Consider the following 17,666-nt stretch of genomic DNA (forward strand, 5'->3'; position numbering starts at 1 on the left):
CCACATAAATCTCATTATGCAAGTCCCCATATAAGAAAGTCATCTTGACATCGATCTGGTATAAATCCAAGTCAAGCTGAGCAACCAAAGCCAAGACTAAGCGCAGGGTGGTCATCTTAACCACATGAAAAAAGGCCTCATCAAAGTCCACACCATGCTCCTGCTTAAAACCCTTTGCTACCAATCTAGCCTTGTATGCCGGCTTGGGGTGTCCAAGGGTGCTTTTCAGCTTATACACCCACTTGCATGGCAAAGCATTCTTACCCTTAGGCAAGGAAACCAAATCCCAAGTCTCATTCTTATGCAAGGAGTCTATCTCAGACTGCATAGCCCTCTCCCAGGAGTGACTGCCACCCCTACGCATAGCCTCATCATAAGTGAAAGGCTCTCCTGCATCTGTAACCAAGACATAATGCATCAAGGGCTGAACTCTATCAGGTGGATGTCTCTCTCTAGTAGACCGTCTCACGGCAGGCTCTGCTGCTTGCCCAGGTACCTCCTCTGCAACCTGGAAATCCAAACCACTAGAAGGTGATCTGTTTATGATATGCACAATTGTACTACCTGCCTCAGCCCAAAAGCTTTGTGGTAGGCCTGCATGGCTAAGCATACTGTGTACACGCTCCTAGATGGTTCTATTCATCCGCTCAGCCAAACCATTCTGGGGGGGTGTAGGGGGCGGTCAACTAACGCTTAATACCCCTCTCATCACATAACTGCTCAAAAGCACGTGAGACATACTCACCCCCATTATCTGTTCTTAGACATTTTAGCCTATACCCAGACTAGTTCTCAACCAATGCAAGCCATCTCTGAAACACAACCAAGACATCGGATTTCAGCTTAATGGGATAAGCCCAAACTTTTCGTGAAAAATCATCTAGGAACGTAACAAAATACTTTGCACCACCTATAGACTGATAAGGCATGGACCCACAGATATCCGAATGTACCAATGCCGAGGGCTCACTCATGCGTGGCCTACCAGACTTCTTATGCGTAGACCTAATCTGCCTATCATAAAGACAATGCTCACATGAATCAAAACATGCATAATCAAGGGGCGGTAAGTACTGCAAAACAGAAAGCATTTTCATTCTCTTCAAAGACATATGGCCCAAACGGACATGCCAAAGAGATACATGTGGGATAGAACCCACAGACAAAATATGATCAAGGGAAGAAGCGGATACAATCAAGGGATAGAGGCTGCCAGCCTTGGCACCTCTCGCAATCACAAGTCTGCCACAAGTGATCTTCCATGCAGAGTCTCCAAAATATACATGATAAATTGCGTCATCAAGTTGTTCAACTGACAGGAGACTGCGTGTCAAAGTAGGTACATGATGTACATCCTGCATAACAAAACTGCTGCCAAAAGAAAACTGTAGCCTAACATCACCAATACCCACAATATGAAGAGAGTTGTCATTACCCAGGCGCACAAAACCCAAAACAGTACGATATGAATGAAACCACTCTCGGCAAGGTATCATATGAAAGGACACACCTAAGTCCAAGAGCCAACACTGTGTATATATAGAGTATATCTTTGTCATCTACGAAGCACTAGAAGAAGCTGCAAGGATATAATCATCATCATCAACATCCTCAGGCTGCATAACATTGATCTCTTCAATTTTAACACTGGACTTTGTAGGTACTATGCTGTGATCAGAAGACTTATCCTACACTTTGTCTTTCTCCTTATCTTTGCGCCTTTCATTGCGTAGTTCATGGCATTGTGGCCTAATATGGCCATTTTTTCCACAATGGTGACAAGTAATATCTACATTCCTGCCACGGGATTTGCTACGTAACTTCCCACGAGACTTGGACCGAGATTTCTCAGAATCCCGTCCACAGCCACTGCCACTGCCATGCTTTTCATACCCATCATTCCTTCGTCTAACTGTCATAGCATGCGATACACAAGAGGCATCCAAATTCTTACGATTAATCTCTTCCTACAGAAGAGTACTCTCAACATCAGATAATTTCAAGGTAGCAGTAGAGACACATAATGCAGTGTGGAATACATCTCATTAAGAGAACCAAGCAAGAAAAGAGCAGTGACATCCTCTGCAAAAGTGATGTCCTGTGAAGTCAAGTTCTTGAGTATAGCATGAAGCTGGCTCAAGTGAGCAGATATCATCACATTCTCCTTCATGCGCAGATCCATAAGCTGCTTCAGTCTAATACATCTGACTCGTTGGACTTTTCTTGTCATAGAGATTCTTGATTTTATCCCACAACTGTCATGCACTCTGTTCTTCCTCAAATACATTGTAATGAACATGTTTTGTGAGAGATAATACAATAGTGGACTTGCATAACTCATCAAGCTCAAGCCATTCCTCATCTGGCATAGTTGCAAGCGGATGTCCGCTCAACCTAAATGATTTGATATGCTATTTCTGCACCAACACCTGCTAAATCTGGCTCTTCCAATAAGAGTAATTCGTACCATCAAGCTTAGTGATGTTGAAAATAGCATGATCAGTGGACGAACTCGCCATAATGTAGGCTGGAAGACTGTAGACAGTTCAAAACTGCTTGTTGTTTACTGCGGAAAATAACCAAAAAATCACCAAAATCGAGAAAAAATGGAGAGGAAAGTGTAACCAAAGCTGCTTTCCACCAAGTACTAGTGAAAGTACATCATTTCAAAATATTTCAGCATGAAAAATCCATATCAGCCCAAAGTTATATGCTTGCTGTAATAAATGACAGTATGGTATTGTAATAAGCAATTGCTGACCAAATCATTGCACCAAGTCAAGAAATGATAGCTAAGACATGACTAGCCATAAACGGGCATAAATCAGCACCAAACAATCATCAAGACCCTGAGCAAACACCCAAACATGTCACCAAAGCATCCGTTAGTGAGTAGGCATACCCCGTAGACAATAGGACAAAGTATACATAACATTAGCAAGACTTGACATCAGTAGGTGTATGCTCACAAGAGTGCAAAGCCCAAGCTCAGGTCAAAAGCAACTCTAAGATATCAATGCATGAACCATACAACATTTAAGTGTAAGAGATCCCAAAGTCTCAAGTATCTGTAAAATGCTCAAAATAGCATAAACCTCCTGCTCAATGTCGATCAAGCATACAAGATGCTCCCATTGGCACAAAAAGATGGATAAACGAGCTCAACAGCTCAAGCAAACTAAGTCAAAGTACCAAAGACATGTAACTAAGACAATGCCTCAATAGCATCCAAGGTCGTAATGGAAAAAGCCAAGTCGTAACGGAAAAATCCAAGTCAATGTCCAACTGCTCAAGGGAATACTCAAATAAATGTCGAGACGAGCTCAAACAACTGCCATCCACAGCCAAAGTATAAAGCATTCACCAAGACATCAGAACCCGTACTGGGTAGCCTAGGCATAAACCATGTCATAGATGAAATGCCAACTGCAAAGAAGTGATAGTCAAACCCAAATCGAGCTCTAATCTCAGCTCAAATGCATTCCGGAGCATAAAAAAGACATGTTGCATAGTCTAAATACATCATGACATCATATCGAGTAGCTGGGAGCACCCCGTGACCAATAGGCATAACCCAATTGTAGCATAAATAGCTTCAGCCCTGAATTTTTCAGCAACATATAACCTTTTTAAACTAAGCAAATCAGTGCTCAATCCAAGCTCAAATCCATAGGAAAACCATAGGCATACATTCCCATATGTATAGGCACCAACCGGGTATAATCGGGCATCAAATGCCAAGACCTGTAAGCATAAAATTGAAGTAACAGGTGGCTGCCCTATTTTGAATAGATCTGGGATTGTTCAAAACAGTCAATGGCTGAGCTAAATCAGCTCCAAATGCGTCTCACATAAGAGGCATAACATCCACAAGTGATCCGGTATCAATAGGCATCAGTAAAAGTATCACATAAGCAATAGGCATACAAATGTATACTGTCTTAGACCTGAAATCTGTTGCAAAATATTCTGTCATCAGAATTTGGAAAATCCAACATCACCATCGCATCCGGAGCATGCCAAAATCCCAACTTAGACTCCTACCTTACCTGAATCGGGTTCTGAATGCCCGAGATATGACAAAAAGAGTGATTTTTGGGCCAGATTTTGAAACAGACGCAAAAAAAATGTGAGCTAGCTGGGGGGATCTGCTGTCCCACGTGTCAACAATGGGGTCCAAAGGGGGCACAAATGGGGGCTAAATAAGGCCTACACCAAGCCTCAGTAATCCTTGATAGGTTGGAAGCAAGATCCAGGTGAAGAAAGCTCCAAGAGGTGTGAGCTATGGCTGCCCACAACTTGTGAAAACCCTGTTTACCTAGACCTATGGATTGAAGTAAAAACTCTGAAATAATGAAGCAATACCTCAATGTCAATGCCCTGATAGTGCCTCAATAGGCTGGAAAGAAGCTCGAGAAGCCGGGGAGTGACAGGAGCCCAAGAGAATGAGCTATGGCTGCCGGGAAGGAGACCCAATGCAAGTGGGGAGTCAATGGGAAGTTGAGAATGCCACGAGCCAAGCTCAAGAGTCAGGAAGCCGTGCTCTGATACCAGTTGAAAGGTGAGAAGGATCGAAGCTTGCACTCAAAAGCAATGGTGGGAGAGCAAGAGCAAGAAAAAGAGAGACAAGAAATGGAAACTCCAATAGTCACAATATGTGACCAGGCCTTCCTTTATTCAAACTGTCACTAAAAGAATAAAGAATAAAGTGATGGTGACGGGCGCTCGCCACCTGCAGTGTGCAGCGGCAGTGACTGTCAGTGTAGTAATACACGGGCGACTAGGCGGAGGCGCCTTTACCCCCAACATCAAAGGCTACCATCTCTACAACCCCTCAACCCATAAATTTCACTATGCTCGGAGTGTGATCTTTGATGAGGACTCTCATATCCTCTGCAACTTCACAAGTTGATAATTCACTACAAACCCATCCCTCGCATGACCCCTTTGATGTTTTCGGCTAGGATCACTCCCCCTCTCTCTTTTGATGGCTCCTCTACATTGAATCATCAGATTATGAAGCAATAGCCAAACAATGGCCAAAGGAAGTCTCTTGGTACAATGCAGTCTCCCCGACCGAGTTCTCAAGTGCATCCATCACCCAATTTTTACCCTGAAGTTGGTCTAGAAGAGTGGCTTGATAGTATGTGCCACCACCACCTGTTCAGTAGCCTCCCATACCTCCATTGACACCCCATCATGGTGTCCCTACTGCTCTTTCTATCAGCATGATTGTTAATACTCCAATTCAGCGAGGAGAGCGGGCTGACTCTCGTGGCCCTTCCACCAGATGGCATAGATCTCTTAGGCGCCGACTTTGTGTACCTTAGCCATTTACACGCCTTGATTATACATGCCCTATGTCAAAGGCTGCCTTCAAACAACCTTCTTCGACGAAATCTCCTCGATCATTGGCTGCTCTTTTAGAGTCTACGACCTAGGATGTGGAGCTGCCCATGGATTCCCCAGTTTCACTGCCTGCCCTAGCTGTGCACTAACAATACATGGCAGTTGGTCCCTCTCCCTCCTAGGCACCATGCAGTCTCCTGCAAGTGGATACTTTGTTGCAAGTATCGCCCAGATGGCTCCATTGACAAGTATAAAGCCTACTTGGTTGCACGCAGCTTCTCTCAAGAACATGGCCTTGATTATATAGAAACTTTTTCCCCTACTTTGAAAATCACTACTTTCAGGATGCTCTTGGCAATTGGCACACAATATGACCTGGAAATGCATCAAATGGATGTCCAAACTGCCTTCTTGCATGGACATTTGGAGGAGGAAATCTATATGGATCAAGCTCCTTATTTCAAGGATCCTAATCATCCCAAGCATGTATGCCTACTTTGTTCTATATATGGTCTGAAACAGTCCCCTCCACAATGGAATGCCCGGTTTAGTGGTGCAATGGCTCATGCAGGATATACTCATCTAGTTAGTGATATTTCAGTCTACATTAGGGAAGCTTTTGGTGAGATTCTTATTCTTGCTCTGTATGTTGCTGCTCTCTTCCTCAATAACCCTGTTGAATCAGACCAAATCAGATCTCTGCAATCACTTGTCTATGACAGATGGGGTTCTTACTTGCTTGGCATTCATATCCGTCATCATAGACCCACTCGGTCTCTTCATCTTACTCAGAGCAATTCAGCAGAAGCAATTTTAAAGAAATATGGTGTGCATGCTAATAGAGTATACAATACACCACTAGCAAATAGACAACAGTTTACTCTTCAACCTACAAAGGCTAGATGGATTCAAGACAACCGGGCCACCCAATATCAAATCCTTTTAGGCAGTCTACGCTACTTGGTCTCTTACACTAGACGAGATCTCTCCTTCTCTATAGGTCTCCTATCAAGATTTATGCATAACCCACAAGGTGAGCATCATGCTGCATTGAGCAGATTACTCCAATACCTAGCTTGCACAAAATCCATGGGAATTACATACAAGCAAGAGCAAATGAATGGAGATATACAATCTCTTTATGCTTTTGTAGATGCGGATTGGGCATCTCACAAAGAGACCAGGAGGACTACCACTGGTTATGTATTCATGATAGAGGGGGGAGCAATTTCATGGAAGACAAAGCGCCAAAGTACGGTCTCACTCTCTAGTACTGAGACTGAAAATAAAGCCATCTCTGATGCAACTAAAGAGGCTATGTGGATTACAACATTTCTCAGGGAACTCCAGTTTCAAGTAAAGCTGCTGCCATAGATGCAGCTCGCAATCCCAGGCAGTCTGAGAAGCTCAAACATGTGGACATACAGCATCATTTCATTCACCAGCAAGTAGCTGAGGGAAACGTAGAACTGATCCATACCACCACTCAGGAAAATGCAGCAGACTTCTTGACAATCAGTTCCAGTAGATAAGCACAATGCCTGCATGATCTCCATTGGAATGGAAATCCCCACTTGATAGCTTTTTTATTCAAGGGGGGTGTTTGAAATAAAATTGAATAAAAAAGCCAACAAATAAAAATATCAATAAAAATCAGATCTGTAACGGCACAGCTTGATCTCTAACTGCATTGCATGCCTATGTAACAAACACTCTCGTGAATAATGAATCAGTTCGCCTTTCTTTCTTTCTTTCTCTCTCTCTGTCTCTGTTCTGTGTACAACACTTCTCTTATTAGGCACGAACAATTCATACAGTTTGGCGTAGTGGGAGAGCGACATGGGAGGGTGGCACGAATGTTAGAGTATGAGATTCTCCAGAATGAGCTGAGCCACTATCATCATCTGGGATGCCTCGGGCTTCAACTTGGGTAGCCTTGCTTTTGCGCAATAGGGCTTTGAAAAATTGAAGCCGCACAAGAATGAGCATCCTTGGAATGCCTATGCGCGCATCTCTGCTAACATACAGACTACGGGCAACTACAGTGTGCCTTCCGTCGCGCTAATTCGACATGCTTGCAGATTGTGTCCTCTTCAATGGCTATATTTGTGCGACGCTCCTTACAGCTTGCGTTGCAACTTGCCCTCCCTGATGTGGGTGGAAATTATAGCCGAGCTATGCACGCAAACACCACAACATGGACCTTGACTTGCAGGCCTTTTTGGTGGTTACTTGTCGATAGGTGCCTACCTGTGTGCCTTGTTTGGCATTGTTCGAGATATAGCCTTGTGAAACACAATGACTATTGGATACGCTAAACATCGCATTGACAAGGAAGCATTGCTCTCTCTCGAGCATGTAATGGGAGGCATTTTTCTAGATTCGAAGCTAGCTTGTTTGCAGTCTCAAGTCATGTGCTATTGCCGGAGCATCAGAAGCAAGTTGTGCCATTAATACGGAAATTATAAGTGAGCATCGTATTTGGAAGCTTCATACTTTTTGGACAGCAAAGATATGTCTCTCATGTGCTATTCAAGTGCTTAGTTCCAAACAATAGTGAAATGATGTGTTTGACAAATTGAAGATATTCTTCCATGACTTATGAGTTTTGTAATATGTCTTAGAGCTTGCATGTAGTCAATATAATAACAATGATGCTTGCATGACTGCCTACATTACAAAATATCAAGGGAGCTTTTGATATTGTGGAACCACCTAAAGCTAACAATGATTGTAAATTTAAGGGGAACTTTGGTCCCTACATCAATGCTTGTAGGCTACAAAAAGGGATAAGGAAATAGTTTTGGTCCATGTATCACTAATCTATAGTGGATGTTAAAGGATCAGCAAGGAGGTGTGTTCTCATCCTCCTCTCCCTTAGTGACTGAAGGTGAATTGCTTGATTCATTCTTTGTGCCATGGTCGGCACATGCAAATGCTGTACTATTGGCAAGTTGGATGTTGCATTGCCCTCCCATAGACTAATATGAGATGTTGCTCAAATCAAGGTTGTTGTGCTTGCCATCTTTTCCTTGTAGCCCTTGCCAAGCGATCATGCTCACGTCGGTGCTTCCTTGCTTCAAGGGCAACCAAATTCTTTGCTTTCCTCAACTCCCTTTCTTTGCGCTTTTCCTCCTTCATGGGGTCAATCATTGCTTTCTTAAAGTTTTTGGCAAGCATTATCTCAATGTGTTGATTCGAGGTGGCTATGAGGAAGTTGGAATAATCCACAAAGGTCTCACCATTTGAGCAACCAATTGTGGCATTATCTCTAGGTATATTGAGGATATCAATGATGCTTGCATTGTTGTTGTGCCCAACATGGGCATTCTCATCAACTCTATCGTGCAAGTTGTTGAGCAATACACTTGCATCACCCTCCATGTCTTTGAGTCCTAGATTGGAAACTTCATTGCCTATGCTTTGAGGCTTAGGAGTGCTTGAAACTTGGTTGCATATATCCAAATGAGCTTGTTCACATGCAACTTTAGTGTCTTCATGGATATTTATGTTAGGGCAAGGTAGATGTAAAAAATAAAAAATATTATGATTGAGAGGCCATATGCCAGTTATCTTAAATCCAGATTTGATATTGCTTTCAATGCAAGATAGAGCTAGTGCTCTTGATGCAACACCAGCCAATGCCCCCTTGTTTTCTTGTGTGGAGAAGGTGCGGACTTGCCATAGATTCCTCTCCTCTTGGAAGTTGCTCTTGAAGGGTTTTAAGATGGTCACATCCAAGGGTTGAAGAGCATTCAAGGTATGTGAGGGGAGGGTCAATATCTATTCCCCACTCTTTGGCCTTTTGAACCACTTCCAATCTTGTATGGCTACCATGACCAACCACAATCAACAAATGTCGTTTGCATGGAGATGGCAGATTTGGGACAATATTCTTGAAATGATCAATCCATGCCTTGAACCATTGACCGATAATCCAATATTTATTTTGCATGGACATGATAGCTTCTTCTTCATGCTCTAGTAGGTAGTTTTGCATTATCCTTCTCCCTTTGAATATGTAGTATCCAAGTAAAGTAAGGCCAGCTACATTGACACAACATAAAATCGTCAACCACTCCCTACTACTATCAAGCATGATGCCATAAACTAATTTAGATCCCTTACTTGCAAGCACCCACATTCCTTTGTTCCTTCCAACTTGCACACTAGTCTCATCAACATTCCATATATTTGTGGAGGGAATACCCATGTAAATTGTACAAGGTTTGTAGATTGTCATGGAAGCCTTTGACAATCTCTGGGCAAAGATTGATAGCTCTTGACCTGTCCAAGCTCTTAGGAACTCATAAAGTCAATTCAAGGTGTCTCTTTTCAAACCCTTCCCACCAACTCTTTCTAGGGATTCCATTTGTGAAGGAGGTCACCCATTGTTGGAAAATTTTGACAACTTTGAGCTTCAAAGACATCAACATAACTCCTTACCCAAGCTCTTGCATTCAAATGTTCAATCTATCAACATTTTCTCCTCTTTTGGCTCAATGATAGTTGGAGGACCCTTCCTTTTCTTCTTTGTATGACCCTCAATCCACACAACTAGTGCTAACCAACTCATGCCAAATTGTTTGCAACATTCTCTTATGAACATACATCTTCATGGGTAGTTATGCCCTTTGACATGTCTTCTTCAGTCCATGGCAAATCGCACCTTCTCTTGTGAGGCCTTGGTATGGGGGGGGTGCTTTGGAGTCTCCTCATCCATCAAAGGAGCATTTGTCCCTTGATTTACAGCAACAACAATAGTGCCCCTTTGGACGTGTTACTGGTTGTGGGAGTAAGCATCTTTTGGAGGGTGCAAAGGCTCCCCTTCTACTTCTTCTCTTCCTGATGGATGTCATTGCCACAACGGATGTAAATTAGGATCTTGTATTGATGAACATAGAATTATGTTGTTGCAACTGTAGATAGTTGTGTTGAAGAACACAACTCTTGGTTAGAGAGGCTACAAGAACACCAACATATAAATTAGAGACTGCATAATTGCATAAGAAAGCCATTCGTTAGAAGAGAGCTAAGCATCCATCCATTCATTTTGGCAAATCAATGTGGAAACAATAGCCTACCACCTTAGATCAATAGATAGGCATAATCAATGCAATGGAACTTCTCTCTTTCTTGAACTGAGGGATTGGAATTCTTTGTCATTCTTGCTATCTAGTCCAAGGGGTTTTTATTCTTTGATTCTCTAGAGACTTCCAAGTGTTGAATGTGCAAGGGTGTCTCATTGGTCAATGGTCTTGCTTTAATGGAGGGGGCTTGGTGAAACTTGACTAATTTGGAAGTATGGAAAGCATGAGTAGTTTTGGGAGTGTTGATCAAAGGGACAGACTTGAAAGATTGAGAGGTAGCAAGCTTGATGGAGGATAAATAGGACGGCTTCACATGAACCTCCCCACAACAGCAGATCCTTCCTCCTTTCTTGTCTACCAAGACCTCAGTGCAAAGATTGTGGGCAATAGAAGGATGCCTTGCAAATATGAAACCCTAGCACTCACAGAGGGGAGCTCTAGCACTCATTACTCAAATGAAGAAGAAGGATAAGAGGAGAGTAGCTAGAGATAGACTCATGCTATGGTTGGCTTCTTGAAATAGAACAAGATTAAGGGGGAGACATTAGTGCCGATTGGTTTCCAATGACTAACAATGGATCGGTTGATTGGATGAATCTCTTATTTGAGAGTATCTACAAGTTGATTAGTTGTTGAATAACAAACCTAGATTGATTAATTTAATGGTGGCTTGATCGTATAACAATTAGTTGGTGTAATATTTGTGTTATGCGGGATAGAGAGAGGCATGAGAAGAAGCATAAGTCGTGGGCACCATTTCTTATGGATATTTGTGTACATGATGAATATGCATAGGTGTAATAGAGAAAAAGAGATGGACCAGTGGAATTATACATGGAATTACCAATAATTTATTGAATCACCGAGAGTTTTAATATATTCAAGCTAGTAGGTAATGATTGTGAAGGGGGCGATCGTTTGTTTTGGATTGAGGAAAAAGCTTGAGGTGTACAATAGCATGAGTCTCTTGATGTTATGTCCACCCTACATTCCTCCATATTAATCATGAGTTGGTGTCATCTTAATTGAGGTGCCACCATATGGTAGAGACCATACACTGGCACTTTGTGTTCTTTATAGCACACTTACACTAATGCGCTTGCACTTTGTGCTCTCTCTATAGCACACATGCTAACACTAAAAGGATATAGGAGACTAGCGACGACAATTTCCAACGTAAATAGCAACGGTTCTCAAATGGAAAAAAAGCGGGCCGAAACCCGAGCGTGGCATTTTGCGCAAAAGAGCGAAAGAAAGAGGAAACTACATTGTGCGTTTAAGAGGGAGAGGGAGAGAAAGAGGGAGAAGGAGAGCTTCTCGCTGCTGCCATCGCCGTTTGTGAAGAAGAGGAGGAAGTGCACGAAGGGGGAAGAGGAGCTTTGGAATCCATCCTCGGGCCTTTACAGTGAGTGCATTGCTCCCTCTTGGTTTGTTTTTGTTTTTTCTCATTTTCTTCTTCTTGTTTTTGTTAAAAATGATGTGTATTGAGAGAGAAAGAGAGGAAATGAGACAGGGAAAGGAAGAGAGAAAAAGAAAGAAGGAACGAGAGAGGGAGGGAATAAACATGAAACATAATAAAGAAAGAGAGAAAGAGAGAGGGAGGGAGGGAGAGAGGAGAATGAATGGATAAAAAACAAAGAGAGGGTAAGATCTTGTTCTTTAATTTCTTCCTTTCTTGTTTGTAGTAGTAGTAGTAGTAGTAGTAGTAGTAGTAGTAGTAGTAGTAGTAGTAGTAATAGTTCTTTCATTTCTTCTTTTCTTGTTTGTAGTGGTAGTGGTAGTGGTAGTGGTTCTTTAATTTCTTATTTTCTTGTTTGTAGCAGTAGCAGTAGCAGCAGCAGCAGCAGCAGCAGCAGCAGCAGCAGCAGCAGCAGTAGTAGTAGTAGTAGTAGTAGTAGAGAGAGAGAGAGAGAGAGAGAGAGAGAGAGAGAGAGAGAGAGAGAAAGAGATGTTTTGCCAAAAGTGCACCTTGAGTGTGTTCAATGCTTCGGGAAGGCGAGTGGTGGTGGTGGTGGTGGTGGTGGTGGTGGTGGTGGTGGTGGTGGTAGTAGTAGTAGTAGTAGTAGTAGAGAGAGAGAGAGAGAGAGAGAGAGAGAGAGAGAGAGAGAGAGAGAGAGAGAAAGGTGATAGTATTAGAAGTATATATATATATAGAGAGTTAAGGGTGTACCTTAGGTGTGTTCGACGCTTTGGAAAGGCGTGGAAGGCTTGTGTATCCAGGCCCGGTAAAGCAAAAGAGAGATTGGACTTGGAGGTGAACGGATGGTTTTATTGACATGCTTTGCGCTACCTCCTCCTACGCTCTACATATTGAGTCGCACACAAAGGCAAAAAGATGGTGAGATCTGGTGAGTCGCACACAAAGGAAAAAAGATGGTGAGGTCCGGTGCAATACCATAGGATGGGAAACACTCCCGACATAGGGTAGCTACTCCCTCGTCTCCATGTAGCATAGCATATTAGACTTTACATACTGTAGGCCCGTCCATAGGTGGGTGGAGACTTTACATATGTTAATTTTGTTGAGTTACAAGAGAAGAAATCCCTTCTCAAACAATTTAAGAAAGAAAAAAAGAATGATAACAAAAACAAATTGTTTGTTGTAACATAGACCAAATGGAAAACGATGAAGGCCGTGATGTTCAAGATTGCGAGGCATATCTTAATCAACATGTCCCATGTCCTTGCTCTCAATGTAAGCTGGCAATTAGAAGAAAACATCGATTGTCTATAGAACACATACGACGCTTCAGCGAGTTTCAATCAGAGATCATTGATCAAACGATCTCAGATTTTGAGAAAACTATAAGAAAAGTGTATATCAATCATGCATTGTATTCACAAACTAATTGAATATCATATACAAAAACATTAGATGTGGCTGTAAATTTTATTACATGGAGGTGACATCTCATCCCGAGGAGTGTACCCTTTGCGGCCAGTTAGAAGAGAAAGCATCCATACCATTATATGATGGGTACCGAGCATCTCACCTGAAGACATTGCTTGCACTCCTAAGTATGCAAGCAAAATACGGGTGGAGCGATGCGAGTGTGACCAATTTGTTCAAGTGCCTTCTATGTGCGCTTCGTTGATTTCTTTTCAGCACCATCATAAAAAACAATTGTGCTTTTTCAAGGTGTTCTATGATTTTTTTTCAGGTTACTAAAGTATAATATATTACCACTTGCAAATACCATGCATGAGTCTCGTGATGATGCGCGACATGTTTTACAAAAGCTTAGCATGGACTACAATAGCCTCCATGCATGTATCAACGATTGCGTACTGTTTCGAGGAGAATACAAGACTATGGAGACATGTCCAAAGTGTGGTGCTCACAGGTATCGACAGGACTTGCAAGGGCAAACCATCCCTCAAAAAGTTCTTAGACACTTTCTGCTTATCCCCCGTATACATCACATGTTTCTACGTCCGGCATTGCAAGCTTGACAATGTGGCATGCGTAGAATAGATCCACAGATGGAGTCCAACAAATATCAATGGATTCATGTACATGGAGCCACATTGACTCTACATTTCTAGGCTTTGCTCGAAAGCCAAGGAATCTTTGGCTCGGTTTTGCTATGGATGGCATGAACCCATTCGATCTGCGCTCAACTTCTTACAGTGTGTGGCTTGTAGTCCTTGTTAACTACAACATCCCTCCATGGGTTTCTACGAAGAAATGACACCTCATCCTTAGCTTGCTCATTCCCGCGGTTGCTACAAAGTCAAGAATATGGACGTATATCTTCGTCCATTAGTTGATGAGCTTAAGATTTTGTGGGAGGAGGGGGTCACTGTGGAAGATATGAGCAAGCGCGATGGTCGACGGTCTGCCAATATTTGAGTCATTCTCATGTGGATCATGAATGACTTTTCAAGATTTGGGGAGTGCTTAGGTAAGTAGGCTTCTATTCTCGTTGGTAATATCTATCATAGCTTGCTCAAGTTTGTATTCACTAGATAGAGGTGTTGGGACATGTTTGGCTACCTCATGTTATCATGCATGTCCATTGTGTAGGCCACAATTAGACTCCCGAATGTCACGAACCATGAAGAAGATGGTATATCAAGGATATGCCACTTTCTTGTCAGAGGGTCGTGAACTGAGGGAAGGCTTTCTTGGACGACCTCCAGCACGAATGAATGCCCAAAGCTGGTACGAGCTGAAAATGGTCCATAGAGAGTCACATCCAAACGAAATGTGATGGTTCTCAGTTTTCTACGAGTTGCCATATTGGATCCACTTATAGATCAACCACTTGTTGGATCCCATGCATATTTTCAAGAATGTGGGTACTTACTATGGGACCACATCACAGGAAAGAGAGACACTGCAAGGGCATGAGTGGATTTGAAGGAGGTAGGCAAGATGGAGGCGCTTTGGCCACAGTCGAGTGATGATGGTCACTTGTAGCTACCTCATGCTCCTTGGGTTTTGTCCACTAAAGAAGAGCGCATTGTGAAGAAAATTATCAAGTCCATCCGCACTCCGATGGGTATGATGCATTCTCTCAGGTCCGCGTTTTCTAAAGACGACAAAATTATCAAGGATAAAATTCCATGATTGGCATAAGATATGTCAGGTTTGTACTACGAATGGATTGTAAGTGGCTTGCGTATTTTATTATTTGGAGTATAGCTGTTGTTCATAATGCTTCTTCATTTGTGGCAGTTTGTACTACCGATCATGATCGCAGGATGCCTTACTCCAGAAACATGCGAAGCGATTTATAGGTTGTCAAATTTAGTACAATGGATCTCACAAAAGGAGATCAATAAATCCTCTATTGAATTCGCAAGGCGGGGAGCAGTGGAGATGGTTTGTCTCTTTGAGAAATACATGCCCACCAGCATGCTCGTGATACAAACCCACCTTCTAGTGTGTGGAGGGAGCTCACGCTCAACCGCCAAGACCCACGGGGACCGCTTATTGTTTCAAGTGTTTCAAGCAACCTCTAATGGCTATCTCTCACCTAGCACACACCGGTAGCTCCATGATCTTAGATGCTAGCTCAAGTATCCTCAAGCCTCCTCCATCGAGCTCCATCCACCATAGCCGCACACGCACAAGGAAAGAGAAGAGAAGAGAAGAGAAGAAGAGAAGAGGAGATGGTGAAGAGATTCATCCTCTTGATCCGTCACTCTCACTCCCTCACACTCTCACACTCCCTTTCTCAAGAGCACACACACAAGAAAGATAAAGAGAAGAAGAGAACAAGAGAGGACTCTTGTTAGCCACACACCAAAGAATGTCCCTTTCTACATGATTGGCCGTTATGGCAAGGTCCTTTTTTCCATTTTCCTCTTCTTGCCTCATTTCTTAAGCCTGTACTCGTCTATTCTTTTACAAATGGCATAAGAGGGAGCTTGGAGCTCTTTTACAAGAGTTTTTAGAGTTTTTTGAGGCGTCTTCCATTTAAAATTGCACTTTTTGCCTCAACTTAGCTTTAGGGACGGCCTCTGCGCCTTTCCTCTTTTTCTGTCATTTTTTCGCTCTTTGCTTCATATTTCCGCTATTTCAAATTGGATTAACATTACCCCCCTTTGAGAGTGTTGAGACTCAAGCTCATTTTGTTTACCTTAGTGAATAAGGTTAAGTCACACTGACTTAACCATGATTAGATTTAGGTCAGTTTATCTTTGAGTGTGGATGGTACATACAGTTGACTTGTGTGTGACTGTGAATGTATAATGTAGAATGAACTGAAGGGAGCTGTCTGCTACCCTTGGGCCTGAGTCTTTTTTCTCTATCTCTTTTTTTCCTTCTGAACTCTAATATGATATCAGAGCCTCCATCCTCTGTGAGACCTGCTTAAATGAAGAAGAGAAGTCTGTGGATGAATGACAGTCCGGGGGTAGGATCTCGAGATGGTCTCTCAGTTCTGGTGCTGACTTCATGTGATGCTCCCTTAGGCCATGGTTAGAGTCATCCACATCGCAGCGCTTGTTCAGTTTGTCCCTGACTGAGGCAAAGGCAAAGGAAAACTTGATGATGTTACTGGGCCACTCACCTGTGGTTATGATTCACCTGGTACTGACAGCTTGGATAGTGAGTTTGGTATTCCATCAGTTGTGACTCCTGGTGTGAGACATAGATATATACCACCTCATGAGAGAGGAGAGTCTCATACTGCACCTCAGTTGAGGAGATCAGAAAGAGTCAGGAAGCATATGGATAGGCTTACATACAGTGGTTACACAGTGAGACACTATGCATATATGACAAAAGTCACTAGCTTCAAGGAACCCACAAAGTTTTCTGAAGCTATTTTGGATGATCATTGGTGTAAGGCAATGGATGAGGAATATTCAGCATTGGCTGAAAATGACACTTGGGATTTGGTTGAATTGCCTGAAGGAAAAATGGCTATTGGTTGCAAATGGGTATACAAAGTGAAATGCAAATCAGATGGCACATTGGAAAGGTACAAGGCAAGACTTGTGGCAAAAGGGTATGCACAACAATATGGTCTTGATTATGAGGAAACATTCAGTCCTGTTGCTAAAATGGCAACCGTGAGGACAGTGATTGCTTTGGCAGTATCTAAAGGATGGAGTATGTATCAGATGGATGTGAAGAATGCTTTTCTCAATGGTGATTTGGTTGAGGAAGTATACATGGATCAGCCCGAGGGCTATACACATCCAGATTTTCCTACATATGTGTGTAGATTGAAGAAAGCATTATATGGGCTGAAGCAAGCACCTAGATCTTGGAATGCTAAGATAAGTGCATGATTACAAAAACTTGGTTTTACTATGGGCAAGGCTGATCATAGCCTATTCAAAAAGAAGACAAGAGCTGGTTATGTAGTATTAGTCATCTATGTGGATGACTTAATCATTACAGGTGATGATGTCACAGGAATTGGAGAGATCAAGGAAATGTTACATGCTGAATTTCAGGTCAAAGATTTGGGAGATCTAAAGTATTTCCTTGGGATTGAGGTTATCTCTACATCTCATGGTACTTGGTTGTTGCAGAAGCAGTATACACAGGATATGTTAACCAAGTATGGTATGTTGGATTGCAAAGCATTGAGCACTCCATTGGAACAAAATGTTAAGCTACTTGCAAATGTTGGACATGAGATTGAGAATGTCACTATGTATAGACAAATGGTGGGTAGTCTGATTTACCTTACCATTACTAGACCGGATCTTAGCTATTCAGTTGGACTGATTAGTCAGTTCATGCAGAAGCCTATGAAGCCACAC

The 17,666-nt window shown here is 42.5% G+C and overlaps 1 pseudogene; it reads right to left on the bottom strand.

Moving 5' to 3' along the window:
• Window positions 1-8,352: 8,352 nt before the first annotated feature.
• LOC148039823 (uncharacterized) lies at window positions 8,353-9,493 on the bottom strand (annotated as a pseudogene).
• Window positions 9,494-17,666: the final 8,173 nt, after the last annotated feature.

Source organism: Lygodium microphyllum, chromosome 2 (genome assembly GCF_053477565.2).
Source record: "Lygodium microphyllum isolate KBCC chromosome 2, Lygodium_microphyllum_v1.1.10, whole genome shotgun sequence".
Classification (NCBI taxonomy): domain Eukaryota; kingdom Viridiplantae; phylum Streptophyta; class Polypodiopsida; order Schizaeales; family Lygodiaceae; genus Lygodium; species Lygodium microphyllum.